The following is a 15,162-nucleotide window of genomic DNA, read 5'->3' as shown; positions in this document are numbered from 1 at the left end:
CAGAGGGAAAGTGCAGGCTCTCTAGAACCTTCCCACTTAGAGCAACTGAGGGCTTCCTAGATTTGGGGAATTTAATCAGGGGTGTTTTATTTCATCACTCTGATGGTGACAATTGTCCAGTGATTGTCCCTCCAGCAGGATGGCCTGGCAACGTTGTTTACGAGGACAACTGCCCTGGATACCAGCTGCCCCTGCCCAGTGGGCTCAGCAGTGCCATGCTGTGGCCTCCTCTGCCTTGTGTCAGTTTCTCCTAGACCTTCCTGAGCCACTGCGACCCACAGAGCTGGAGTAGAAGGAGGGCTCTGCCCTGGTTTTACGCCAGGTTGAGTCAGGGCCAACCCACAGACGGATGGCTGCCCCCCTCTCCACTGTGCGACTTTTTTATGGGACTCAGCCTCAGTGTCTATTCTCAGTGCAAAGGGCCACAGCAGGAACCCAACCTCAACATGGTTTGTAGAAAGCTGGGGACCTGCTCATCTGCAGAAAGTGACATTCAGCAAGTACAGGAGGAGGGCAAGCTTCTGCCTTTTTCCACAAGCACATTCAGACCACACTCAGGGGAGAGCAGCTGACGCCAGCCAGGCCAGTGCCCTGTCCCAGCACTTTGGCCCTCCCAGCCATTCTCTGGAACCCCTTTCCTCCTAAGTGGCAAATTCTATTTTAGGGCCCCCAGGAAGCCTTGCACACATCTGCCTGGCAGCCAGAGCTGGGCTTGGCTATGGATGACCCAGGGCTTTTCTTTCCCCATGGGAGACCTTCCAGGGAGCACCTTTAGAGAGAGCCAGAAGCTGGGGACACAGTCACTTTACTCTCACTGAATACCAATTACTGTCATCAGGAGAAGAGAGATAGAGCCCCACTGTCCCTGGCACTGAGACCGGCAAAGGGTAGTGAGCATGAATTATGCATTACACCAGCAATGAAGATAAGAGTGGAATGGGGAATATCATAACCCTATTAATAATGGAAGTGCAGTTTGTAAACTCTCACCAGGAATAATTTGCATTGCAATATAAACAGGGAGTATAACACAGAGCAGCTGGCAATGGTGTTTCAGTAAAACGTAAAAGCCACCATTTCAAACATTAAAAGTCATGATTAAATTATAAGAATTTGTTCAGCAGAATGTACAAGGAGGGGGCATGTGCTCCTCCTCTCTCTGAGCACAGGGTCAGCCCTTTCCCCATGTGTCTGCCCGAGCAGGTCCTTGAGACCTTGGCAATGATGATGATAATTTGTTGTTCTCCTCATGTAGAGCTTCCTATGTACACCATTCTAAGCTTGTTACCTGCAATAACTCACTGAATTCCCAAAGTGATTGCATTAGGGAGGTACTTGAGCATCCTTATTTTAGAAAAGAGAAAACTGAGGCACATAGAGGTGAAGTCGCTTGCCTTAGGCTGTGCACATGGCAAGTGGAGTTTCTATAATGCAAATCCAGGCGTCTGGCCCCAGACCCCACCCTCCCGAAAACTGTGCTCTGTGTCTCTTTGGACATCAGGTGCCTCTTAATATAACTCCCAAATGGAGATGGTGGGATGGAAAATTGGAATCACCCTTAAGAAAAGTAATTTGGCAACACATGAGTAACTTTAAAACATCTTAACCTTCGATCAAATGACCCTTCATTTCTAGGAATCTCTTCTGAAAAAAATACTGTATATTATCATGATCATTATTAGACATTGATGTATAATCATTGTTAGCTATTCATATAGAAAAGCTTTGGGCACAAAAATGGTTTTATTACTGAATTATTCATCACACTGAAAAATTTGCAAACAACCAAAATACCCAAGCACAGTGGAATGGTTGAACAAATAATGGTGAACTGATGTGCACCCAAAAAGGGAGGTGTTGATAAAGAATTTGTAATGACATGGAAAATACCTTTGTCAAGTAAAGCAAGCAAGATCCAAAGGATAGCTTCACTGTGAGCTCAGCTGGGTAAAACCATATATAGAAAAGCATGGGATTGTTCCTAGAAGGCTAGTAATGTTTGTCTCCAGGTGTCGGAAGCATGGGTGGTTCCTTTCATCTTCTATTTTCCCAAGTTTTCTACAACAAGCAGATGTTACTTCTGTAATAGACAAGTATAGATAGATAAATGATAGATAGGTGATAAACAGTTGATAGATGATAAATATGGATAGGTAGAGAAAGAGAGAAATTCTGGTCCTTAATAAATTCAAAGGTGCCCTTATCATCTCAACAGTAGACACCAAACAGACCGGGAAGGACCCTCTTTGTGCCCACATTGCCATCCTCATCCCCTCAGAGGCTCCTGGGGGTGGTTCCCACCATCTCAGAAGTTTTCTAGAATTCTTAGAGCTTCCTGGGCTGGGGACTGGCACAGTCTCTGCTCTGCAGGACGAGCAGGGCCTCACATGTCATTTACCGCGCTGACTTACCTCTACAAGCATCTGCCGTGTGGAAAGACCTGCTGTCATTTCACCTGTAGATTAGAACTTGACAACCCCATGCATAACCCCAGGCAAATAGGGTGAGTAGAGTTTCCCAGAAGCTGAAGCTGGGTGTGCCTGCCCACACGGCGAAATTGGAAAGGCACTGGCTTAAGAAACATTCCCAGCCATATGCTGAGCCAGTAGCTGTGTGATCCCAGGTAAGTCACCTGCACTCTCTAGACGGCGGTTTTCCCACCTATAAAATTCGAGGGCATTTGCCTTGACCGTTTCAAGGTCTCTTTCCTTCCTAAGACTGTGTCAACATATGTTCACATGAAGTTGAGAAAAATCTAAATATGAAATATTTAAATTCAGTTTTGGAATATTTGAGTTGATTATATCGTAAAGGCCCAACTGCCTTGGCCAGTTGTGTGGCTTAGCTGCAGGGAGAGTGAGGGGTGCAGGTGGAGCTAGAAGCCACTTCAGCCTCAGGTGCTGCGAGCCTGGGCAGGGCAGCTGAGCTCCGGGCTCCCTACTGAGGCAGGCTCAGCTGGACTCTCACCAGGGGCCACTGCCCCATCCACTGGCCAGTGAGCGCGTCTCTGAGGGGAACCGGAGCACTGGACTGGCCGGGCCTCCTCCTGATGGACAGTGGAAGCAGGGAAGATGGTCAGGTCTTCCTGGGCGAGAGTAATATTCAAGAAGCAGGGTGTCACTTGCCTGGGGCCCTAAGGGCTCCAGAAGTGCAAGGAGGGCTCAGAGGCTGGGAGCCCAGGGTGGGGAGGGAGGTGGCAGCCAGCTGTACTCCCCGGTGTCCCAAGCACATTATTGACATTCCAGCGAGTGGAGGCAGAGAATTAATTTCAAGGCAACTCCACCCTCACCCATACCCATGCCTCTCCCCCGCCCACACAATCCCCAGACAAGTCCAAATGAGGGTCTGCGACTCATAGGAAGCCGAGGCCCCCACATTCCATTCCTGTATCCACCCTCCCCAGCTTCCCACGTGAGTCTGGGCACACAAATCCTTGGCCCCGAGCATGTGGGCAGCACTCAGGGAAGGTTTGTTGGCTCAGAACCACAGAGGTGTCCCCTCAGCTCCACTTCCCTGGGCTCCATCTTGCAGAAAGGACCTCCCTTCTTCTATCCCTAACCCTCGCCTCCCGTGAATTCACCCTGTCCTTTTTTAAAGTCTTGTTTGTCAAATCCTAAATGACTGCAAGAAAAATTAAGATTTTAAAGCTTTTCCTCATTACTTCACATCAGTCATTCAAATAACTCCCTTTACTGGCTGCCTGCAGATGGTTCTGTGCTTACGAGTTTCAATCCCTGGACCAAAGAGAAGCTGGCGAGCACTGACGAAGAGAAAACACATAGGAGCACTTATTATGCTCCAAGCACTGCATTTTATGTATATTTTTTTCATTGATCCAGGATGGGAGCCTCATCATTATCTCCACATTACATATGAAGAAACTGAGGTTCAGAGAGTTGGCAACACTTGTCAAATGTAGTTTTCCTCATTCCTGCCCGGTGATGAATAAACTGAATCATGGGCTGGGCTGGTCTAGGGTTTTGCTACTCCAAGTGTGGTCTGGGGACCCGCATCAGCACACCCTGGGAGCTTTTTAGACTGGGGAACCTTGAGCGCCGCCCTGAACCAGAATCTGCAGCTTAACAAGGTCTTCAGGTGATGTATACGCACAGTACAGCTTGAGAATCACTGGTCTCAGGCGGTGGTTCTCAGGCTTCAGGGTGCGTTGATATCACCTGGAAGGACTTCCCAGCAGGGTTTCTGATGCAGAAGGTGTGGGTAGGGCCTGAGGATTTGCAATTCAGTAGAAGGTTGCTGCTGACGCTGCTGGTCTGGATTCCACACTTGGGGAGCCCCTGGTCTTGAGGTGTCCCCAGGAGCTCTAGTTGTTCACTCTTTCTTCCCATGTATTTAAGAGTCATGCCTTGAGGCCCCGCTATGCACCACTGTTGCTAAGCCATTGAGGATTCAGACCTGAGACTCATGTTCCAGAAGGGGTGACAGATATGAGAGCAACTAAGTCTAAATCATCCCACACATGCTGATGGGGATTTGGGGGTTGGTGTAGCAGTAAGGAAGGAGCTGCAAGGAAAGTCTGGGGCGCAGGGGAGAGGGCACCCCAGGGAGGGGTGGCACTGGCTCACAAACGAGCAGGTTCTGATCCCTCTCTTGAAAGTTCACGAGAGGGCATTATAGCCCACTACTCCTAGGGTTCTTCAAGCCCTACGAAACTATTAGGGCTTTTAAAATTATGGCTCCAACAGATCATTAGAAAACATATGGAACAGAACTAAATAAGTGTTAATAAAATGGCAGTAAAATGATGTCTATGGTAGCTAGTGAACACAATTCTACCTGATTCATACTCACTGTGAGATGTGGGTGCAGTTATAAATGTTTTCAATGATTCAGGGTGGGACTTCCAAAAGTGAAAGAGCCTAGAGCCTGCAAAAGTCCTTGGTCTGGCCTGCCAGAGGCAGCAATCCCAGGAGTGAGAGAGGACAGGCAGCTTTCCTTGGTTCCTGCTGTGTAATGGGCCCCCTCGGCTCCCCCCACCTTTTGGCTGCCTCCACCTGTGTAGGTCACCACACTGCCAGTGTCCCAGGGGCTCACAGTGGCAGGAGGCCCCGGGAGCTTTCTCACAGCTCACTTTTACCATGTCTCCTGTTTACATCCTCACTGTTCTGGCGAGGGAGGCCCTTTGTCACCACCCAGGGGTGCCCAGGTGCCTGTCACTATCCATGCACAGCCATAGGTGCTGACACCTTGTCACAGCATCACCCCACCCTGATCTTAGTGGCTTTTACATGCCGCGGCTGGAAAGGAGGAGTCCCAGGAGCCGAGGCTCACTTCTCTGTGTCAGTGGCAGACAGGTAGTTGTAAAAAGCAGGGAGGGAAGGAGATGGCATTTCTGGAGCACTGAAAGCCCCGAGCTCCTGAGGAAACCAGAGCACCTGGGAAAGGAGAACACCAAACCACAATTACCCCACTTCCAAGAATCGATTATAAGGAAATAATCAAGCACACAGTCACACTTAATGTCCAATGATGGGTATTTCAGTGCTATGTATAAGAGTGGAAAATTGGAAATGCTACCTTGAGTAAGACACTCTCTAAGCCTCAGTTGCTTCAGCTGGTAAATGGGTGCTGCGAAAATACCTCATAAATTTGCTGCAAGGCTTAAATGAGATAATGCACAGAAAGTACCATTACATACCCTGAGTTAAGGTTCAATAGAAAGCCATTCCAAAAATTATATCCAAAAATAAAACATCGGTTACACCTAGGGAGCTGTGCCAAAGGAATGTGTCAAACAATACAACAATTCAAGGTGGTTTTCTTTCCAAAGAGATTTACTGACAAGGGGACCAAGGTCATGGTAAAATGCATTATATTGAATGTGTGTAACTCTATTTTCCAGATGGAAATGTGCATTGTCAATGAGATGGGTGGGCTTTGTTTTCCCAGTTGGAACTTCAGGATTGTGAGGCATCTTGAAGGTGATCTCGGTCCAAGTTCCCTTGTTGAGGCCAGAGAAATCTTGAATGTGGGAGGGGCCCCAGGAAGCCAGGTGGAGCTAAGGAGGACATTTCCCCTAAGCAAAATATTTCCTGGTTCTCCCAGACTGTTTTAGTCAGTGTGTGTGTGTGTGAGAAAGAAAGAGAGAGAGAGAGAGAGAGAGACCCCTGCCACATATGGATTCCCCAAAGTAGTGCTTCCAGATTGTTCTCCACCACCCAAGGGCTTGTTCATTTTGAACAATGTTGAAAACCCTGATGTCTTAAGCAGAATCACTCGAGGAGGGAGCGCGTGAGCGCACGATGGGTGAAACCCGTAAGCGATTCGTAGGCACAGCATAGGAAGTGTTTGGAAACCTTGCCCTAATGGATAGGAATCTTACCTGATTCACTTTCAAATCGTCAGTCCTATACTCGCGTGGGAGCAAGTATATAAAAGACTCAGTAAGCGGTTGTTGGATGAATGAACAAACAATGGAGGAATGAATGAATGATTCAACCAATATATCCTCCCAGCCTCAGGGAAAATACACATGCCCTGAACTGTGCTAGGCTCTAAGTCCTCTAATGATGAGGATGGAGAACACTCTGTTCCTGGCAGGGTCAACAGTCAATAAACGGTTATTGAACTGATCAGTTAATTTTTACTAACGTTGACAAAAAATAAAAACCTCTCCTTTTCCTAGAAAGACCAACTTCTTTAACTAAGGGTGCAGAGGACACAGGGGGCACCATCAACGGAGTCCCCATCCCCATCCTACCAGCTCAGATGCGGTGACTGTGGCATGGGTGGCCTGAACGACAGTACAGCCAAACCTCACCCTCGTAGGAAGACTGCAAGCAAGGCAAAGAAAGAAACTGGCAATTGTAGCTGCCATGAACTATCAAATGTCCATGGTTCCCTGGAGGTGGCAAGGTGCTTCCATGTACCTTACCTTGCTTGAGCCTCGCCATTACCTGCTGGGGTGGGTACCATTTTCATCCTCATTTTTACAGATAAGAAGATAAAGTGGCATATCCAAGTTTCTTCAGACACGCAGTGGCACCGTCTAGTCATTGAATCATGGTTGTCTTGCTCAAACCACAGGCTTCTTTGCTAATATTAGTGATGAGGAAGCATTAATTTCCCTTTGCTTGCTATGCCCTGCCTGAATCACAGGTGGGTCAGGACTGCAGGAAGCACCCAGCCAACTGTGCTGGACATTACCCTCCAAAGGTTTTAAGCAACAAAAGATTATTTCACAGGTGGCAGCCCCTCTGGTTCAACAGCGCTCAAATGGCTGAACCAGTTTTACTTATTTATGTACAAATGCAAAAGCCGTCAAGAAACCCCAAATCTGACCCTGTGGATTTTAAGTATCCATGTCCCAAAATTATTTCCATTACTTCTCTGAATTTCCAAATAGGGCAACAAATTTAAGTTACAGAGAAGATAAAAAGTAATAAGAGCAGCGGCAGAGAGGAAAACGGAATGAAAGACAATATTTTTCAAATATTTTCCCAACTGTCATTTTAATAATGGTCTAACAACAACGTATGCTAATTTCCCTCCACAGATACCTGTGAATGCAAATGTAAAACAAATAGTAATTAATGTCTCGGTGTGAAAATCAAGCATTTGGTATTAATTCTGCATCAGACCTGAGTTTATGCATATTCAAAATCATGCTCTGTTTTCAGCAGCAACAGTGACAATCATAAAGGAAAAAAAGGTGAGGGGGAGACTCTGGGTTAGCAGACTCTGGAGAGCCACCTCTGAGATGACATCTCCAGATTCCCACTAAAAGCCACCAGGAGCTGAGAATTATCTACCTCCAAGTCTCGAATTCTGAGGGAAAGTTTACAGACTATAGCATGGAAGGGGCCTGATGGAAATAAAATCACTCTCGGTGGCACGTCTTGATTTCTAAAGCAAAGTGCCAGGGCTGAACAGCAAAGTCAAACCCTAGGGCACAGGCAGAAACCCCAGATATTTGTGGACTCAAAAACAGACACCCTCTCCCATGCTCAAGGAGCTTACATGGTCCTTCTTCCTAAAACCTCCAGGTGTGGTTCTCTCCTTCAGCTTGGAGATGATCATCTGATGGTATCCTCACAGTGGGGACAAGATGACGAGGTCCAGGACAGGATATAAAGTCCGCGTTGGACAGGCAACTTCATAAAAGGGGGCCCAGAAGTTGTGCTCCTTAGAGATTATGAGTTTTCACATATTTTTTTCTAGAAAAGTAGAGAGAAATCCTATCTCAGAATGTCCAAGGAGGACTCATCTGTTTCATAATCAGAGGATAAGAAAACAAAGGATCCTCCCTCAGTGCAGCAAAAGTGCCCTGCAGTCGATTCCTAGAGGAAATCGGAAATCCATCTGGAGCTGCACTGTCCAACATGGCGGGCACCAGCCGCGTGTGGCTGTTCACGTTTAAATGAATTAAGAATTGCACTAGTCACATTTCAGTGTCCCACAGCCACGGGGGCTAGTGGTACTGTCATAGACAACATCAATGTAGAGAGCTCAACTGGACAGTGTTGTCTGGAGACTAGAAACATCCACTCCTGGAGCCAGAGGTCTTCTGTTGACCTCTCCATCCTTCCCCTCTCCATGGAGGTGGGGAGGCCTGAATGGGGTACCTCAGAGGAATCCTTTCCCTCTGGTTTCGGGCTAACTCCAGCCACCGGAGGGTCCTAGCATGCCACGCTGGGTCAGGAGGCAATGGGTTGGGGTCACTGTTACCCTGGCTTCCTCCCCGTTGATGGCTGTGACCTGGACGCTTCTCTCTATTTGAGCCTCGACTCTTGTCCAGTGACTCTCCACCCAGCTCTTCTCTCTGTGTTCTGATCCTCGATCCTTCGGGCCTAGGGTAGGTGCAGGGTCTCACCGTGGTACCGCACCGTCCCCTTATGGAGTCCCGGAACTCTTCCCTCCCCTTTGGGAATGGTCCCTCAATGAATCTGTCTTCACTTGCCCAGTTGGGGTGTGACCTCTGTTTCCCAGGAGGACCCTGGCACGGAATCACCTTCCTTCAGCCACTAGGAAGTCAGTTCCAACCCCATGGATTTTGTTTTAAGAACCCATGTCCCAAAATGATTTCCATTGACTTATCTGGAATTTCAAAGTCATGCAACAAATGTAAGTTACAGGGAAGACAGAGGGTAATGCAGCAATGGCTGAGAGCAAAACAGAGGGAAAGATAATACTTTTTAAAATTAAAACTGAGAAGACAATGTTATCAACACCCACAAAGATAGTGAAATCTACAGGCTTTTTGGTGTCAAACCACAGATTTAGAAAGATCACTGTTCATTTAACAATGATTAAACAGAAGAGAGAAGGATAAACTACAAAAACAAAAGTCTCTAGGACAGAGGTTGGCAAACATTTTCCATAAGGGGCCAGATAGTAAATATTTTAGGTGTTGTGAGTTATGCAGTCTCTCTCACAACTGCATCAACATGTGACAAGCAGCTATAGACACAATATAAATGAATGACTGTGGCTGTGTTTCAATAAAACTTTATTCACACAAACAGGCCATGGGACATTTATCTGTAAAGATTCTTTTCTCAAAAAGAAGTTTCTCTTGACCGAAAGGGAGAAGAGAGAAATGAGGACAAAATAAAGTGCCAGTAACTGAGAGATTTCAATGAAAGTTGAGAGGTTATCCTGGAGGTTATTCTTATGCATTACATAGATATTCCTTTTTTAGTTCATGGTGTACTGGAGAGGCTGGAGGGAAGTACCTGAAACTGTTGAGCTGTGTTCCAGTAGCCTTGATTCTTGATGACAACTGTATAGTGACATAGCTTTTACAGTGTCCTTGTGATTGTGAAAATCTTGTATTTGATGCTCCTTTTATCCAGGGTATGGACAGATGAGTAAAAAAATATGGATAAAAATAAATGAATAAATAAATAAGTAATGGGGGGAAAAGGGTAAAATAAACTGGGTAGATGGAAACACACGTGGCAATGAGAGGAAGGGATAAGGTATATGGTGTGCATGAGTTTTTTCTTTTTTCTTTTTATTTCTTTTCATAGAGTGACGCAACTGTTCTAAAAAATGGTCATGGTGATGAGCACACAACTGTGAGACGATGCTGTGAGCCATCGATAGTGCAGCATGGACAGAATGTATGTGTGTGTGAAGATTTTCATCAATAAAAAACTTTAAAAAATTTTTAAATTCCTGTTTTTTAAAAAAAAGAGAAGCTTCTACGGACTGTATGTGGGTAAAGATTTGTCAATAAATATATATTTTTTTAAAGTTTCAAAATAAATCAGTACACAGAGCACATATATACAGTGTGACTGCATTTGCGTTAAGCTCAAAAATAGGCAAACCAATTCATGCTGTTGGATTCAGGAGAGGGGTTGCCTTTGGTGGGGAGTGGGGACAACCAGGAAGGGGCCCTGGGGAAGCTTCTGGGAGGCTGCTCACGTTGTTTCTTCTGGTGGTGCTGGTTTCCTAGGGCTGTACTCAGTTTGTAAAAATTCACACTGTACAGTTGTGACATGTGCACTTTTCCATTGTGTGTTTGGTTTCAATAAAAAAAGATAAGTAGGTGGGTAGATACAATATGGTAGAATATTTGCGGTTTGGAATGTCGAAAAGTGAGTGTGAGCTCTAATATCACTGAACTTTCTACTTTCTTATCCTTTTGCTAGTTGTGTAAATAATGAAATTGGACAAGACAACTCTGGCTGCAGTATGAAGTGGAGTGAAGACTAGAATTAGGCAGCTCAGCGAGGGGTCATGGTAAGAGCACAAGCGGGGGAAGCTGAGACCTGACCTAGAAGAACATCACTGGGGATAGAGACCAAGGAAGGCTCTTTGGGGCCCGGTGGCAGTCCGCCATCCCTCTGGGCTGCCCTGCGGACTTTGAGGAATCCATCTGCACGACCAGCACCAGGACTGTTGCAGTCATCCTTGGACGTGGGAAGAGCCCCTTGTCATCTGTAGGGTGAGGCATGTGTGGCCCTGAAATCCCCTTCCCAGAATGCCTTCCTTCAGCCTGCCCTCCTCTGGCTGGAACCCCCACCCCAATCATCCCCCCCAGGGCTTTTCAGTTGGTTGTCACCGTTAGACAGGAGATTCCCTGGGAGGGGTGATCCATTCTTGAACCAGGCATAATCAGCATGATTAGTTTGCCTGATTAACAAGCCTTCACTACTTAGCACCTACCTGAGAGAGACCATGCAGCCGTTCTGACAGCAGGCAGGCAAAGGCTCACGACCTGATACCTGGAGCAGGAGGAGGGGGCACTGCTGGAGGAGGCTCTGAAGGATAGGGCAGCAGGTCCATGGCAGCTCTTGTCCAAACAGAATTGTAGAAGGAACAAAGGAATGGAAAGGCTGGTCCTCAACAGTGCAAGCGTCCATCTGGGAGCACGTTTTGGGTCCATGCCTATCCCGCAGAAATGCCTGTGAATTAGAAACACTTTTCCTCTTACACAGAGGATTTCTGCTACCCTTCCTCAGAAAGGAGCAGTTTGGGCTTGAACACTCATTATTCCTTTCTCCGTCCCTCACTACCCCTATCCTGTGGGAAGAGAACGGGTTGATCTGAGTGGTGAATGGAAGATGTGTGCCATCCATGGCACCATATTTACCAGGAGAGGATTGTAGTTCTGTATCACGACTAGTCCACTGCCCCCTCCCTTATTCCCTCTTCTTTCAGACCTTCTATTCTCAAACAGAGTCAGCCCATTTCTCTGCGTTCTTTACATGGTCAACCCGTGGAGGACCTGCCTTTAGCAGACCAAACTGGCCTGCATTCTCTTTGCTTCACCTTCCCGGCTTGCAACTGAATGAAAAGATCCCACCTACTCATCCCTAGAGACCTGGGGAGAGCAGTTGCAAGCCCCCTTTAGTCTAATGCCCCTTGTGATTGATGGCATGGTTGGTACCAAGTTTTCCGCTCCCTGTATCCATGGACATTTGTACATGACTTTGGTGTACTTCCCACTAAAGGCAAAATATATAACCCCCGAAGTTGGGCTTGGCCATGGGATTTACTTTAGCCAAGGGAATGTGGGCAGAAGTGACAGCGTGCCAGATCTAAGCCTTGGAGGAAGGAGGCATTGCATGTCTCCACTCACCTTTGCTGAGCTCCAGCCATTGCCATGAGAAGAGCATGTCCCATGGACTTATCAGTCCATGGAGGAGGAAGGACACATTAAGCTGAGTTGGACCCAACCTGTAGCTTAGATTCAATCCCAGCAGAGATTGGCCAACCTGCAGATGAATGAATGAAAATAAATATTGTTTTAAGACATAATTTTGGGGTAGTTTGTTATGCAGGATTATTTTAGCAAGAGCTAATTGTTACACACCATAACCCCTGATGTCCAGTTCAGTAGAGAAAACCAAAATCACAATTTAGAGTTATAATGCTAACATTTTGCCCAATATGGCTAAATTTTTTGTTTTTACTCCATCAGCCAGAACAATGGAGAGAAACTTGGGTAGGTGTAGGATTAGAGCTCTAATTCTAGGATAACCATATGTCCTGATTTGTCTGGACAGTCCTGGTTTATACCTGTTACCCCAGTATAATTAATATTAGTGACCCCCTTCTTCCAAAACATATTCTAGTTTGGATAGCTAAATTACATGGGCACCCTTTCTAAACCCAACAAGACCCGAGATGAACCACGTCTTCCCTCCAGTAACCACTGCTACCCCTTTGAGGTGAGGAGTTATTATGGGCATTTTTTTACAAACCACGCTCTTGAAGGCAGGAGGTCTGGACAGAGAATCCCTTGGTAGCAAGTGAGGTAAAGTAATTCTTTTTCTAAATGCAGTCTACCTATGTAAGGTTTTACAAAAAGTGCTATAGAGTATTTTCTGAGAAATAAACTCCTTGATATGACTTCATGGTAAGAGTTCTATTTCCTTTATTCTCAGGAGTCTGAGGAAAGAAAAATATGCCCCCTGGCAGTGTTCCATAAAACTAATGATGTGGGGGAATATGTGAATAATTGCCTGAATTGCGGGTCTACATATCTGTTAGGAAATCTCTTAGCAATAAAAGGAAGGGGCTCAGGACAGTTAAATTGGAGTCAAGCGAAATAAACTCTTGCTGCATCAGCTTCACAATCTTGTGGGTTGAGGGAACTGTGGCAGTCATCTCTGTCATTCGGGAAGGGTGGATCTCTAAGTGTTCTGGGTTCACGGCACTTGAGACATAGGATGAGAGACAGAAGCAAGGAATAAACAAGGGGTGGACAAGACTTGGCAGAGGCAGAAGGGCAAGACAAAGCAAAGCAGAGAGGACATCTCCTGAGCCACGTCTTCCAGCTGCAGATCAGAAACTCAGATCAGTGCCCCGATATTTATCTCTAGGTGATGGGGAGGTCAGACACGGCACCTGAAAGGTAACAGGTAGGAGTCTTGGGGAAAATCTGGCAATGCTTAAATGTTTGATGTATTCGTGATTGAATTAATGTATTCTGCAAATATTTGTTGATCATTATTTCTGTGCCAGACACACCTCTAGGCACTAGGAAAGTGGAACAAAGGAAGGAGATATAACCCCTGCCCTCATGGAAACTTGAGTCTCAACTCTAGCTGCACATTAGAGAGATTTTGTAAAATACCGATTACATCATAAACGTCAACTACAGTTGAAAGTCATGTGACTAGTGGGTGGATTGATAGATAAATGAATGAATGAACATGCTAATGAATGAATGAATGGACTCTAAGTGGGGGGTTATTATTCATGCAATAGTGAAAATATGCTTCATAATGGTACACTTCTCAAGTTACCAACATGAAAGGAAATTCCCTACTCCATCCCAGTCCTATCTTTATCTGGGTACCACTGTATATAGATGCCCTACTATATTCACCTCCAAGTGATGGAGTTTACATCTCCATAAAGCAAGGACAAGTCTCAGTATACTGAAAAATATGACCGGCTAAACTCCTTTCCCATCTGCTCCACTCTCAGGCACCAGAAGAGGACTGATACTCACAGCTACAGAGATCATCGAATTGAATACGTTAGATTATTTTCCCAGGGCCATGTGGAGAGTTAGATAAAAGTTCATGAATTCTAATAAAGTAGACAGCCAGTTTGCACAACCCAGGGCACAACCCTTTATCAGCAGATGTTTGGTGCTAATGTACATTCTTGTCAGCACAGCTTTTTAAATCATAATTCTTCCCCCTTTTCACTCAGGTGCCTTCAAAGTAAATTGAGGAATTATATCGGTGGGGCTATAAACATTCCGAGACACATGTAAGGACCCCATATTAATTTTCTCTCCACACTGCACCTGAACTATTTCAAAGCATCTACCCAACTGGCCAAGTCCCAAGCCTCCTACCTGTTACCACAACTTCTCGCTCACATCCTACTCCAATAGGTCCCTCTTTCTGCATCTCTCATGAATGCCTCCAGTTCTTCCAGCCCCCTGCCTGCCCCACTCCCAGCTAAGTCTCCACCATATCTCCCCTGGGTTGCCTGTAGAGCTTCCAAGTGCCTCTGCTTCGGCTCTCCCCTTCAAATCGGTCTTACACCCGGCAACTGACATGATTTTCCTAAACAGAGATCTGCACCGGTCGGTCCCATTGAGACTCATCAGTAGCTTCCAGCTGCCTTCCGAGGTAAATCAAAACTCCTTAGGAGGCTCTGCACAATTGGTCTCTGCTTATTCCCCCAGCCTTACCTCTCACCGCTGCAGGCTTCACACGCTAGGTATGGGTATTTCCCCTGGCTCCTCACTTTCTCTCACTCTCTGTCAGTGAACGTCCTCTTTCATCTTCTGGAACTTAACTTTCTATACCACCCCAGTCCCATCTTCACCCAATCACCATTATTTCACCCCACACCTCTGAGTGAGGCATCCTATTTTATTCTCCAGGACGGTATCTCAAAGTTCCCCTAATTTATCACGTACAACAAAATATTATGCTACTTGATCACTTCCTTGTCCTCCCCTGGGTTGAAAGATCAGGAAAGAAAAACCCCAGATTGCTCTTGTTTGTGACCCAATTCCTAGGGCCCAGCTCAGTTCCTGCCACAAAGCAGGTGCTTAGGAAAGACTTTTTTTTTAACATCTCTCATTGTGAAATATAACATATATACAGAAAAGCAATGCATTTCAAAGTACATTGTAACAAGTAGTTATAGAACAGATTTCAGACTTTGATACAGATTACAGTTCCACAGTTTTAGGTTTTTTCTTCTAGCTGATCCAAGACA

At 46.0% G+C, this 15,162-nt stretch overlaps 1 long non-coding RNA gene across 2 annotated transcripts in view; it reads right to left on the bottom strand.

The window, feature by feature from the left end:
* Positions 1 to 7,531: 7,531 nt before the first annotated feature.
* LOC143690881 (uncharacterized) overlaps positions 7,532 to 15,162 on the bottom strand; it is a 52,451-nt gene continuing 44,820 nt past the window's right edge. Inside the window, exons 3-6 of one of the 2 annotated variants that reach the window (XR_013179245.1) lie at positions 12,050 to 12,185; positions 11,134 to 11,372; positions 9,693 to 10,905; positions 7,532 to 8,174 (exon numbers count right to left, since the gene is read on the bottom strand). This is a non-coding gene — a long non-coding RNA (uncharacterized LOC143690881). Of the gene's footprint in view, positions 8,175 to 9,457; positions 10,906 to 11,133; positions 11,373 to 12,049; positions 12,186 to 15,162 lie in introns of those variants that run through there. The other variant, XR_013179239.1, reaches the window with a different exon arrangement.

This window comes from Tamandua tetradactyla, chromosome 1, assembly GCF_023851605.1.
Source record: "Tamandua tetradactyla isolate mTamTet1 chromosome 1, mTamTet1.pri, whole genome shotgun sequence".
Taxonomy (NCBI): Eukaryota; Metazoa; Chordata; class Mammalia; order Pilosa; family Myrmecophagidae; genus Tamandua; species Tamandua tetradactyla.
The sequence above is the reverse complement of the archived record's forward strand: the minus strand, read 5'-3'. Positions and strand labels throughout refer to the sequence as shown.